Source organism: Lathamus discolor, chromosome 7, assembly GCF_037157495.1.
Source record: "Lathamus discolor isolate bLatDis1 chromosome 7, bLatDis1.hap1, whole genome shotgun sequence".
NCBI classification, from domain to species: Eukaryota; Metazoa; Chordata; class Aves; order Psittaciformes; family Psittacidae; genus Lathamus; species Lathamus discolor.
The window spans coordinates 4715311-4729054 of NC_088890.1; the positions used below are offsets into that span (position 1 = coordinate 4715311).

The following is a 13744-nucleotide window of genomic DNA, read 5'->3' on the forward strand; positions in this document are numbered from 1 at the left end:
CAGAACGAGCATGGGGCTGAATGTGAAGGCACCCATCAGGCACTGGCAATGGTTTTATGAGCCTGGGGACACAGGGTTCCACAAAAGGCTATGGTGCTCTTGGCACCCAAGCTGATATCATCAAGGCCATGTACTGAACAGATGCAGGAGCTCAGAGGAGCTCTGGTTTGAGCATCTCTGCAACCTGACTTGTTGCAATACACAAACATCACTCCAGACTTCAAAAAGAGATGAGGTTGCTCACTACCGTAGCTCATGGGTATGGACATAAAGATGGAGCAGATAGGAAACAAACTTTGAAACCTCCTACACATCATAGTCCTTACTGCAATGGCAAGATGAACAGAAATACAGCGACATACCACAGTTATTCATAGCAATTGGCTTCTACAGATTTTCCATGTGACGTTTTCTAAAGGATTTATGAAAAAGTATATTTATATGTGTTAGATATTGATGTACAAATCACTAAAGGATATGTACGGATTACTCTGTACATCTCTATCCTACAAAACAACAATTCCTTACTAGTCAGCACCTCTAAACTCCAGTTTGGAAACCAGGAAGTGTTCACACGGAATTTAGGGAGGTGAAACACATTATCCATAAACATAGGCTAGACAGGATGTGAATATTATTGCTCGCTTTTTTACATTACACTGTCTTGGGCTCTTTGCCTAGAAGTTCATATCTCTCCCATGTGAACAGTTGATTTCCAGTGCTGTGAGAGGTGAAGGGCTCAGGCACAGATAATCATCAAGTGGAAGGATGAACGGAGTTGAGACGACATCTTCAGTGTCTCCCTGATACCTTCTATTTATGGAAGTAAATTCACAGAAAGGCTTCTGTAGCTGCCAGATTCATGAATTCTATATTTAAATTCCTCCGGCACTTGCAGCTAGAAAACAACATTATCAAATTCCTAATATTTCTGAGCAGAAAACACCCCAAATAGCCCCTTGCAGATGTGGCTGCCCTCCCCAGGAAGGCCTCGCAGCAGGGAAGGGGAGCTCCATGCAGATGTTCTCCCTGTAGCAGATTATCCAGCTGCAAAGGCACCAGCCCACAGTGCAGGTGCTCTCCTGCTCAGGTCTGCAGGCAGCATAGCTATAGCTGGGCTCCAGCAGGCCCTCCTGCCAAAGTGAGTCGCTGCTGGTAGGGTGAAAATCCTGCAGACACCCCCCATTTCCATCCAGGCAGTTTTGGAGGCTCAGTGTTTCCACCTGAGGGGCTGCACTAGCTCAGGTTCAGCCTCTGCCTTGTGATCTGCTGTTATCACAGGTGGTTTGTACAGTCTTCAAGCTGCTTAAACATCTCCTTTGGACTGCGAAGCAGCAATGAAGACAACTGCTACTGCGTCACTGCAGGATACTGGGTGCTTGTAAGCCTTTGCCCTCCCTCTGTTCCCTCCAACCTTCTCCCAGGTAAACAGTCTCATGCAACAGGAGAATAAACTAACAAGTGAGAAGGCAAACAAATGGGCAGAGATATGCAGTATTAGGAGGGAATTAATACATTGGTACTAGATCATGTTGCAACCATATGGCACTGTGAATACCTTTGGAGGCTTTCCGCCCGTCACTGAGCAAGAAAACTGCACAGGCTTCCCCCAAAACCCACCTGAGAGTCAGATTGTGGGGAAAAGCCTCTTTCAATGATAGTGCTAATTTCAGATTGGACCCATGTCTCCCACGGCTAACAGAACAGGGAGTCTCACACCTTCTGCACCCTTCTTAGACCACCACAAAGAGACCAGGACAGTTTTTAAACCTTATGCTACAGCTCTTCCCACTACTTTCCAGTTGCTCCAAACTCCCTGCTGCCAGCCTTCAGGTTCCATGGAGCCCAGCAAGCAGGATTTTCCATTGCAACTCTTGGCATGACAGTGTGGCACAGAGAACACCCAAGAGGAGAAAAGGCAAAAGCTTCTTTGCTCAAGGAGCCAAAATAGCATCTGGCACAACTCAGCCACAGTGCCATGGATAGCCAGGCCAAGCTGCAGAGGATGCAGCCATGCTCAGATTCCAAGTCCCAGGCATTGCTCATCACTTGCAAGGAAACACATTGGCAGGAAATAATGATGCATTTAATGCCTGGAAGAGGGGGTACTCTTCTGGCAGGACAAAGAGAGCATTATAGCAATATATCTGTATGTTTGGGGGTAGGATCTGTTTGCTTTAGGATACCAGTTTCCCATAGGAAAAGCAAGCTGAACATCTTATCCTTCAGATTAGATAAAAAGTTAACTCACTGATAGCTCTTCGAGGAATCACTGCACAGCTTGTTTGAAAGCTAACAGATGGGAAAGATGAGACTTGTTTCACCTTTTGGAGATGCACAAATAGACAACTTATGCCCCAACTTCAAACCATACCTTTCCTAGGAAGAAAGTAAATAGAAAATGCAAGAATGGCTGGATCAGAATCACTCAGAACTTTACAAATAAAAATGGCAACTGCTCTACTACTCTATCACAGCAGTGGCAGCAAGAAGTTTGTGTCATCAAAAGTCCCCTCTACCTTGGCAGTAAGTAACGTCTGAAATGCAGGTTCTATTCACTAAGCAGTAGCTGCAGATATTGCGTATAACTGAGAGAATAATGACATGTAGCACCTGCACCTATTTAGGCCAGTTGCAGCAGTAGAAAGAGAGAAGCTATAAAGATCTCTCTTTTTAATCTGGCATAGAATTTCTCCCTCGGCTCCATCTTGCCTCTTTTCTGCAAAAAAGCAACAAGTCACAAAACCTAGAAGGAAACCTGTGTATTTCAAACATATGCCCACATACAAAAGAAGAGTATTTGGTGAAGGAGGGCAAAAATAGAGACGTGAAAGAAAAAGCTACGTACATTGTTCTAGCTACATTCAGTTACAGTGAAGACGCCCTAAAAGGTTTGAGAGTAACTTCATAAGGGAGTTAATCAGAGCATCTACAAACAACCCAAATATATTGCTCTCCCATACCTCAAGGACTTTGCACAGAAAGATCACTAAAAAGAAACTGAATCTGTTAGGAGAAGAAAGAAGATTCCAGATGAAGAGTCTACAGGCAGTCTTTGAAAGATGGCTAAATGTGCCCACTCTCTTTCATCAGAGCCTGCATCAACTACACACCAGCAGACCCTCAGGAGACCAAGAAGAAGCTGTAACAAGAAATCACCCTCTACTAAGCATCATCCTCCAGCACAACAGGGAGGAGGCATCAGGTACAGGGGGATGGCTTGAGAGAGGGCAGACTCCAGAGGGCCTGGATTCAGGATTTGAGATGAGCACATAGAGTGCAGGATGCCCCCCACACTACGGGCAGGGGAGATGCTCTCAGCACAGCCTGCAGAGATGCTCCTGCCTGAGGCACCGCGAGAAACCCATATTCCAGTTTGGCCACCGTGCACACACCCCTTCGGCACCTTCCTTCTGCACCCTCCCCATGGCAGGAATCTGCCCACATCTTCACAGAGCACATGATGTTATTAAAGGGAGATTATCTCAGCACAGCACTGCAACCCTTTGTTATCTTTCTAGGAAAAAGCTAAGCCTTTTGATCTCCTACCAAAAACTAAAAAGCAAATTAAATGTTAATAAAAGCTTAATAAAGAGCTCCTCTTCTGCATTTTAATTAGCTGTTCATAGAAACCAAATGCATCTAACAGACTAAGAAAATGAAAGGCAAAGAAGGAGGTTGCTATGGCTTTGATGAAACAGCTATTCCAGCAGCATAATCCTGTGAATCCATTAAGGTTTTTTACATAAAACGCAAGAACATCTGCCTCCCCCCAAACACGTGCATACGCTTCTTCCCAAACCAAGGGCATATGTGAGCTGAAAAGATTTTGCCAGCTCTCCCTTTGTGAAAGTTTCTCCACAATGGAAAAATACACAGGAAAAATATAACAAAAAATAGAGAAGCGGAAAGGCTCAAAAGCAGTATCAGAAAACCTGATCAAACACTAGAAGCAGAATCACAATAAATACATGGGAAGAAAGAGGTTTGGATGCTGACTGATACCTTAGAAAGACATTAAATGTCAAAGCTAAGAAACAGTCTGCTACAGTGCCTAGGGAAAAGCTGATGGTATTAAACGAACAACCCCAGAAGGCAACACGCTGGCTGGAGCACAATAGGACAGAGCTGTGGTTATCAGTTGGAGTCAAAAAAGAGCAGCAAAACCCAGGGTCAGAGGTGGAAGAGTTCACAGGACTTCTCCGAGAGTGGTGTGCAGAATGATAATAGCCCAATAAAAGTCATGGCACTGATGATGTCAAGGCCTACAGGACCCATCTGGTCCTGCCTAGGAGAAGACCAGAAAACGTGACTCCTTGCCTCTGCTCTTTGAACAGCTCGCAGGGGGTTGACCGCCCCTTCCAGAAACGCAGCACTTTAGCGTGTGCACTGCATGAACCCAGAGAGAGCAGGCACTATCTGCAGCCTGCAGCATTGCTACAGTGACTTATAAAAGTATCTTGCAAGCCAATACCCAACTTCAACACTTCCTTCCCTCAAATCTCTGCTCATGTGAAGTTGACCCAGAACAACTCAGTAACTGCACGTACAGTATGTATTTAAAGTCCAGCGCTGTGAGAAACTCACTCCTCCCAGGCTGCCAGCAGCATGTGAAATCATTTTATCTTGTAAATGGGCAGCAATAACAGCACTGATTTGTCAGTGTCATGCTGAGTGTTTTCCTTAGAAGCTCTGCAGAGCTTGGGAAGAAAGTTCCCATCGCCTCCTGCTTTGGAAGGAGTGAACATGCAGCAGGCCTGAACCCGAAATAGGCAAATGATTGATGAGAGCCATGGCACTGGGAAGCACCAAGTACAGCACAGCAGCATAAGCCAGGCTCAACCTCAATTAGCTGCTGCTTGCTTAATTTATTCAAGATCATGTGGTTGTGGGAGGTTTCAGGGTCTGGAAATCTGTCTGAGCTTCTGGCACCCTCTCCAGCTCCTACCAAGGAGATGATGACTGATAGTGGGAAATTTTGACCTTTTAACTCCATATCCCTTTTCTAAATTCCTGCGGTCACTACTGGTATCTCCTATGTAGCAAATTCTTTCTCTCTCTGCCCCAAGAAGCCAAACAATTTACTGTAGTACAGTTCTGAGCGGGGCATAAATCTCCAGGCCCTTATGTCTGTGCTAATATTCCCAGTCCCATGGCGTGACTCCAGACTTTCGCCCCCTGCCGCTGGGGAGCCCCAGGTCACTGGACGAGCTCTTTTGCCATCCTTGGAATAGCAATGAGAATTCCCTGAAGCGTCCCGTGGGGCCCAGGGCCGCAGTTCCCGGAACTGGCGGCTGCTGACTCTGCTCAAGCTCTTCCTAGAACCGCAGGGCCTTCGTTCACCCCCCAGGGCTGGGGAGGCTCCATGAGAAGAGGGGCAGAGGAGGGGGAGGAAGGATGACAGGGAAGGCACCACGTTGCACAGACCCCTCAGCTCTCCGGGCATTCCCCTCTCCTATTACATGTGAAGCCCAGGAGGATTATTTTTACCTTGTTTTTAAGTGTTGGGGAGCACGGGGATGAGCCAAGCTGCAGCCTGTCAGCACTGTCAGCAGCGGCTCCCACCTCTTCCCGTGCTCCCCCTGCCTGGTGCTGCCTCCCTGCTCCTGCCATACCTTGGGTTTGCTTTCAGTAACTCCAGCTCCTGGGTTTGAAAACGACTCTGCTAGAGGTGGTAGCCATGCCTAGTATCACACCAAAACTCCTTTCCAAGCGTCAGCACACATTACACCCAGAAACATCAGCAGTAACAAGTATCACTAGGAAGGAAATTTCACACTCAACAGTGAGTGTTTAAACTAGACTAAGCCTAACACTGGCAACCTACACTGGGAATGCTGTCCATCACCAGCTCCCTGGATGCTGGCTGTGTACAAAGGCTGTATGGTACTGCAGTCGTGTCATCACACTTGCGACAGTGTGCTCATTTTATAGAGCAGCTTTTCTACATCATGGCTTTCCCAAACATTCACATGGAGCCACCTTGGTTCTTAACTCTCCTCTAAGCAGCTGTGTGTATAGCCCACCACACACCTAGCTATAGAATGCATTTCTAGTGTATAGATGTCTATAGGGTGAAGCAGACTTGCCTGGGACCAATTTCTTAATTAACCACATGCAATCCCTCTTGCTTCAAGAAAACTGTGCCAAGATGATGGAGAAAGAATTTGGCCTGCAGTGCAGCTTCCCTTAGCACAACATGTAGCTACAGACAGACAGCGTGTTCAGAAGGAAGCTCTCTGAGTACCTGGCTGAAAAATAACAGCCAGAAAAACCCAGAACATGGGGGAAGAAAATTAGGAGCTGAAAGACAGTAAATAAATTGAATGGGTTTCCTTGCTCTGACAGCACACATTTTTCCTTCAATCATCAGCACTGCAATGAAAGGTGATGATATCGCTCCATTTACAGAGTTTTTCCTGGTCTGTACCCAAGGCCACAATACACTGTGTTTATTTGGTTTTCATAAGGTCAAAGAATCGTATTTGGGTAACACAGAAAGTTTACTATGGACTTTCACCTTCATGATCTTCAAGTGTGGCCGTTGCCATGAAAAATATTTACTGCTGCTTACATATACTGGGGGGTAGGGTTTGGAAGAGAGAAGGATTTCAGTCTCATTCCACATCCTTCTTAACAGCTTCTTAAAATATTATTTATTACACGCAAGATGAAAAAGAAGAAAATGTCAAGATCTAGACTTTACAGTGCTCCCAGAGCACAGTCCTGGTCCTCTCGAGGCAACGATCACAGACAAGGCACATCCAGGTTGTTGTTCACCCTGATCTCTGTGAAGAACTCTAGCAGTAAGTACTGTTATTATGGACCACCATAATACCAGGGCTACTGTGTTCACATCCATATTTAAATAGGTAGACAGAAGCTGCAGTGAGCAATGAGCAACACTGCCTTTTCCATGGGACGCAAAAACCTAATGGCATAGCTTATTGGCTTACTTTACAAGGTTGGAAACCTCAACAGGATGTAACTTCATGGACCCACACTTACAAACTGTAGTTTGTAAAAAGAGACCATCAAGAACACACACCATGCAAAAGGCACCTGTCTTACTGTCCTCGTCCCCAAACTCCATGGTCTATTTGGTGACAGTCCTTTTCCTGTTTGTAGTGGCTGCAGAAAGTCAGACATCAAGAGGATCAGAAGCCTGACACCGATCCACAACTTGGTCTCACTTTTCCAGAAGAAACAACTGCAGAGAAAACCACCCCTTCAACCCAAGCACAGAATGATAGGCAAAACCCCACATTCCTGAGACACCTCCTGAGGTCAGAACATGCCAGATAGGGAAGGATATGAGCTGACGCTTAAGTCCCGCCAGCACTGTCTCTGGACAAACCTGCACTGGCTTTGACCCAGCAGCACAATGACCACAGTGACCACATGGGAATGCAGAGTCTGACTTCCCTCAGATTCAAGTCCCTTTCTGACACAGAAAGGGAAGAAAAGACATCAGAAAATACACACAGATTTTACCAGAGGCATCACCAAGCGGTCTTATGCTTACGTGGTTTTCAGGCTGCAGTCCTCAGAATGTGGGGGGGTTTCCATGGATTACTGCTAACATCCATGAAAGATGACTAATTAGAGGAAGCCTGCTGTCAGGAGGACTTTCTGATGGGAAGTTTTTGAGTTACTCATGCCAGTTAAGTTTTGACAACCAGGACCCCAAGTGATGAGTTGCAAACAGTTTCTTTGGGTCTTTGAATGCCTTGGGAGGGGAATGACAGGTGATGCTCTTCCTTCTCCTACCTACATACTGAGCTATATTTACTCCTTCCTAATTCAGCTCCTCCTGTTAAATACCAGGCAGCTTCCTTGAGTAATCATCTCTAAAACTGAGACTACAATACAACAGATCCTAGACTCTTGCAGATGGCAGACAGGTGAAAAGGTTTAACCCTGTTCTTAACCCCCTCTGACTGCACCGACATGATGCAAGCAAAAATCCCTTTTAGACTGGCAGGAGAACAGCATCAGGTGAGCTGGGCAACACCTTTAAGGACAATTCTCTGAGAAGGTGGCTGCTCTACTCAGCTCTACTACAATGCGCCTAGTAGTAACCTACCTCTTCAGTACTGACATATAGCATGTGAGGTATAAACATGCCACATTTTTGGTAAGCATACAGCTACACAGAAAACACCTTAAATCTGCTGTTTAAGTTACAGTTGCTGTAACCGAAGCTGCTATTAAGTTATAGACAATAGAGCAAAATTAACTCTTGCTTGGGCAATGGAGGATTGGTAATTTTATTGATATGAGAGAAGATGCAGGAAGCACTCCAAGAAAACCATTTTTTTCTATTTAGAAAACCAGCTATTTCTTATGCTTGCTCTTCACCCCAGTTCTGCTAGCCAGAACAGTGCCGTTTTGAATCCCAGCAGCAAAATATAATAGAAACAAAGCAGACGTGATCCCACCCTCCAGGCAACACAAAACTGAGTACATAACTCTTCCTCCATGTATTCACCTCTTGATACAGCGTATACCATCGCTGCTGCCAATTTGCACATGCAGCTGTACTCAAGTCTGAAAAATGGCTGTCCTTAATTCCTTTCTCCACAGCTTTAATTGTGCCACTGCTTTATCTTGCCTATGACAGGACTGCAGGGCTTCCACCTTTTCTCAGAGAATGGCTGATCAGCTGAACAAGATGTTCCTTCCTTACTCTTTAGTTCTGTTTGCAGCCATAAGGCCTAATTGCCCAAACTATAAATAATATCTAATCCTCAAGATGGTGTTGAAACTCACTCATTATTGTTACAGCATCAGAAACCTGCCTTTTACACTACATCCCATGTGGTGGAGGTGTAAGAAAGGAAGCATTTAGGAGAAGAGAGTAGGTCTGCAATAGACTTTAGGAACCGTGAATTCCTGATGGGCCAGAGAAGACTTTGCCCCCAGCACAGCGGATGGAGCTGTGTCCTGCCAAGGACAGCAAGATGCTGTGAACGTTCACTGAGGCCAAAGCAACCCTGGTTGCACTGTATGCCCAGCCCCTGTCACAAAAGCTCCCACACATTTACACACAATGTAAAGCTGGAAAAGAGCAAACAGTCTGACACTAGCTGGAACCACGGAAATCAGTAACATACAGAATCAAACTAAAAACCACATCAATTCACACATTTATGCTGCTTTTTTTCCAAGTTTTATTCAGGCCATATTCCACTCACTCTCTTCATTCACAGCTGCTGTTTTCACCCTTTTCACTCCCTGTATTGTTTCCGCTCTTTGTTTTTAAAAGAAAGTGGCTCCTCAGTTGATTTCTAGGCTTCACAATTCCCTCAGTTTCTTAATTTCTATCGCACATTCCCTCCCCATCTTACCCATCTTCCAAAGAGGACTTCCAATATCTTCTATTTCCTCCTCAACTATTTGCCCTGTTTATTTCTGATCTCAACATAAATGCACAAATGTTCTAAACTAAAAGGAACAGTCACTGCAAAGCAGTCAGTCATTTGCCTGATCTCATACCACTGCATGGGTAAAAATAAATGGATAAATAAAACCAACAAAAAGCATCTTCCCCATTCTTGCTGTTCTCCGTGCCTCTCCCTATTTCTTCTGGGTTCTCAGAGTTTGAGCACGAAACCCACTGAAAGTCTGTCCAAAGAAACAGCCCATTTCTCAGTTAACTTCTTCATCTACCGCTAAGGTATCGGCTGCATTTCCCCAACAAACTACTTATGTCACAGCCTCATCTCTTGGGCTTTAATTACTCCACATCATCTACTTCTGTCCAGCTAGCTTAAAATGAAAAGCTGTTCCAAACCTAACTATTCTATGATTTGCCATACACCTGGTTTCCAAACAGGGTTTTGATTTTCCTTTATCAATACTCAGAAATTCTCTACTTGCCCATTCTCATCTCCCAGCTACAGCTATCATAGCTGGGCAGCCATCCAATTTATCAACCAAGTTTCCCCTCTACTGTGACAATGGGGTTGCTAGGACCAGAACTTGGGCTAAAACCCTTGAAAGCCTGACCCAAGCCAATTGCATCAACTCTCAGTGATGGCAGTGCCTGTGGTAATTACTTCACTGCTAATCTGTTTATCAGAAGCACCCAGACAGTGTGCTCATCTTTCAAGTCCTCTCCTGTGCCTCCAAGTGCTCCACCTTCCCTTCCTCCACTGCTGAAACAGCTGGGTGGCACCTTCTCTCCTCACAGTGCAGTCTAAAGAGACAACAAAGGCTCTAAGTGACAACATAATATGAGCTCTAATGAAAACACAATGGAAAACAAAGCAAGAAACCAAAGCATAAAGTGTTCAGATACTTTATACACAGACCAGAGCATCTTCTCTGTTGCTCAATATGGAAACATTGAGCTACTGCCTATCTGGAAGGGCAGAAGGCAGCTGGAACAGTGCAGTGTTGGAGAGCTGCATTCATTCTCCTCCCTTTCTTGGGAAGGCTGGGGAAATTAAACTAGATCCAAGAACTCTTTCTTCTCCATTAATTGCCACCAGCCTTTTTGCAAGGCAGTCCCTCCCATCCTCCTTCCTGCAGTAACTTCAGCCAGCAGCCAGGCTCTTCCAGGAAATCAGACAAGTCAAGAGCAGAATCACTCATCTGCCAACCACTGATCATACAGCAGGGGCAAAAGGTTGTAAGAGGAAACTCATTTTTTAAAGAGAAGCTTTTACTGTTTCTTAGGATCTGGCTTCTGTGTAGTATGACACATAAAGAAACTCTTACAACACATACACAGTGAGGAATTCAGATTAGGGAAGTACAGAGAAAAAAGCAGCCAGCTCTGAACCAAGATGAAAACTTGCAGATCCTCAAGTGCGTGTTGTAAGATAAGAGCAACAGGCTTGTACTAGGAACTGGAGGGAAAAATACCCCCATTTTAAATGCTCCTTAATTTGAGAGGCTGCTGAACACTCAGTTCATAATCTCCACCATTTTAACATTTGAATTTGAAGTGGGAGGTGGAAGCAAATGACCGCCAACACAGCAGAGCAACTCAGATCTCACCAGGGACAATCTTGAGTAACTGACTGAATGGAAAAATGAGCTCATGTATTTTAAAGGGGTGAACTTAATTCAAAAATCTCAGACCCAAAAAGGGCTGTAAGCTCTCACACCACTAATATCTCATAGACTTCTCATTCATATCGTGTGCATACAGAAAAAGAGTGGCAACGCACTTTCGTGATCTTAAATCTCTGAAGGGTTTAAATAAGAGCTGGTGAAAAGTCTGTTACTATAACAGCCTAAGTAGCAGCTGTGTTGGGAATGCTTATTTACAGGTTTCTCCCTCTAGCTAACCTGAAGAACAAGTGACCAGGGATTACAACTCACAGGACTCTGAGACAAACTTGCATTTGATTTACCTAGTGAAGCTTTCCAAAGCTAGTAGTGAAGTTCTCCTTCATCTGGGTCATATGCATCCAAACACAGCTATACCTGAGGGTGCCTTTGTCAGCCTGTGCACTGGCTGGGATTCAGCTCCTAAACTTTCAAAGGCTGCACAGTGTTCCTAAGTGCACAGAGGGCGATTATGCACCGACTTGAACTGCAGAGCTAGGAAAGACGAACAGAACAGAAAATACGGGACAGTTTACTAAAGGTTTGATCCATGACTCAACAGTTTGTAAAATTTGCCCAGGAAAGGCTGGCAACCTGAAACTGATGTAAAAATAGCGCCTTTTTGAACAAATCCAGAGCCATGTAACTGATCCACTGAACTTCAGGTTGTTACCGCACTGTGTTGCAACACTTTGAAACTTCCCAGAACAAAGCTTTGGTCCTCAGGACAGAGCCATCTGAAATAAACCTGCTGCTGCTAACAGTTAGTTCTATGTACACACACACAGAGACCGCTCCTCCTTCGAGGGCAAGAACGATCCTCACTTGAACATCTACACATACGCATGCAGCCACACACAGAGCGAACTGCATGTGTATGCGCTTATTACATTGCACCAGCAAGAGCTTCAGTAAGAGAAAGTTGAGGTCATGAACTCATCAAAGCAAAGCAACAAAACAAATATGCAGCGTAGCTCTTCGGGGAAGAGGGCATGGAGAACAGGGAGCCTACATATTAGATTTGCCTGGGCGCTGATGACTTCATGGTAGAGACAGGTGAATTGAAACCTGACTAGGGTAACTTTAGCCAGAGAGAGAGATAGAAATAAACAATATTGTTCCTGGAAAGAAGGGGTAGTAGCTGTCCCTCTGCCAAAGTGCACTCCAGTCCAGGGCCTATTAGCTGTGGATTCCTTTCTGTGCTCCACCTCCCAGTGTCAGGGCAACAGTCCCAGGTCTTGACGTCAAAGCTGCCTTTTGTTTGCTGCACAGACTTTCCCCTTCTGCAGGTTTAGCAGACTGAGGCATGGAAGCAGCTGGGCAAAGGGCTCTATTCTGACCAGATCTAAGAAATCAGTGCAAGCCTCCAAGGAAAGTCCTCTCCCTTGTGACCAACTTCAACCTTTTCTGTGAAAAAAACCATAGATTGGTTCAGTTTGTCTGAACTGTTTTACGTCTAAGCTGTCCTCTCGCTCACCCCTCCTGTGATTCGTGCCCTGTGTTTTATCTGTTGTGGTTTTATCTTGCGTTATTTAGATTGCAAGAGCTGCCAAGCAAGGACTTTTTCCATAAGCATAAGGCAAGAATGTAAAACTACTACTTTAACTCTCAGATATATTAAAAGGAAATCTTCAGAGACAGGGGATGAACTCCCAGCATTCCAGGATAGTACCCGGGAATATCAGAGGGGGAAGGAAGAATGGACAAGGTGCTATTATGAAATCCTTCCACCTCTCTGAGCGTGGGACAGCTAGGGCCAAGCTGGTTGTTTTCCAAAGTTAGCAGAGGAGCCTCTCCTCCGCTAGTCACATCCAAGCCATTCCTTCCTCTTCAATCCACCTGACTCCCACACAAGCTACGCTGTGGGAGTACAGGGGAAGAGGGGCCTGCGGTAGAACCAGCTGTGTTAGGTCAGGCTTCTCCTATGCCACTCCTAGTAGGAATTCATCACTCTATCCTATGGCTTTTTTTGTCTAAAGGCCAAAGATTGTAGGTCAATCAAAGGGAGCAAAAAGAAATGGAAAAATACAGTCACACAACACACAGAGGAATGGGCACAGTAACCAGCTGCTACGTATTTCCAAGAGGAGATGCCAGTCTTCTCACATGCTCACTGTTAAGATCTGGCCACATGCGTAATCCCTCCCTCTCAAAAGCGATAAACCTGACACTCTCTGGGATATTCCACAACAGGCCCCTCCTATTCCCCTGCTGCAGAGACTCCCCAAACCATCTCCCTCTGCCTGAAGCAGAGGCCAGTGCTCTTACTCCTGTTCTCCAAACACAGGTGTGCTGCAGGCTCTCCTTTTCTTCCCTTCTGAAAACTCAAAGCTGGGCAACCTTAGGTGTCTTTCCTTCTCTAAAACCAGTACTCGACTGTATGATTCTTGCACGAGTACAGTTGCTGGCTTCTGTATGACTATTATCTCCTGGCTGAGGCAGAGGGACATCATTGCTGGGATACAGCATTACTGGGCTAGTAGTAGCTAACAAGATGAGCAGCATATGCTGATGCTTGGAGGGTAAGGGGGGACAGGGGAAGGAAAAAGGGAAAGAAAGAAGAAAACCCCCTTCTTATCATGTCTGCTACCAGAGTAACAGAAAACAATATGCTCTACCCAGTCCAAAGCATTTAATCTCTTGTAAAGAGTTAATTTGTGAGGCAGAATATAAATTGCCTACA

The 13744-nt window shown here is 45.2% G+C and overlaps 1 protein-coding gene across 3 annotated transcripts in view; it reads right to left on the reverse strand.

The window, feature by feature from the left end:
• The window catches only part of MAPKAPK3 (MAPK activated protein kinase 3), a 127047-nt gene that overhangs the window by 79212 nt on the left and 34091 nt on the right, over window positions 1-13744 (reverse strand). The gene's annotated exons all lie outside the window — the stretch shown is intronic.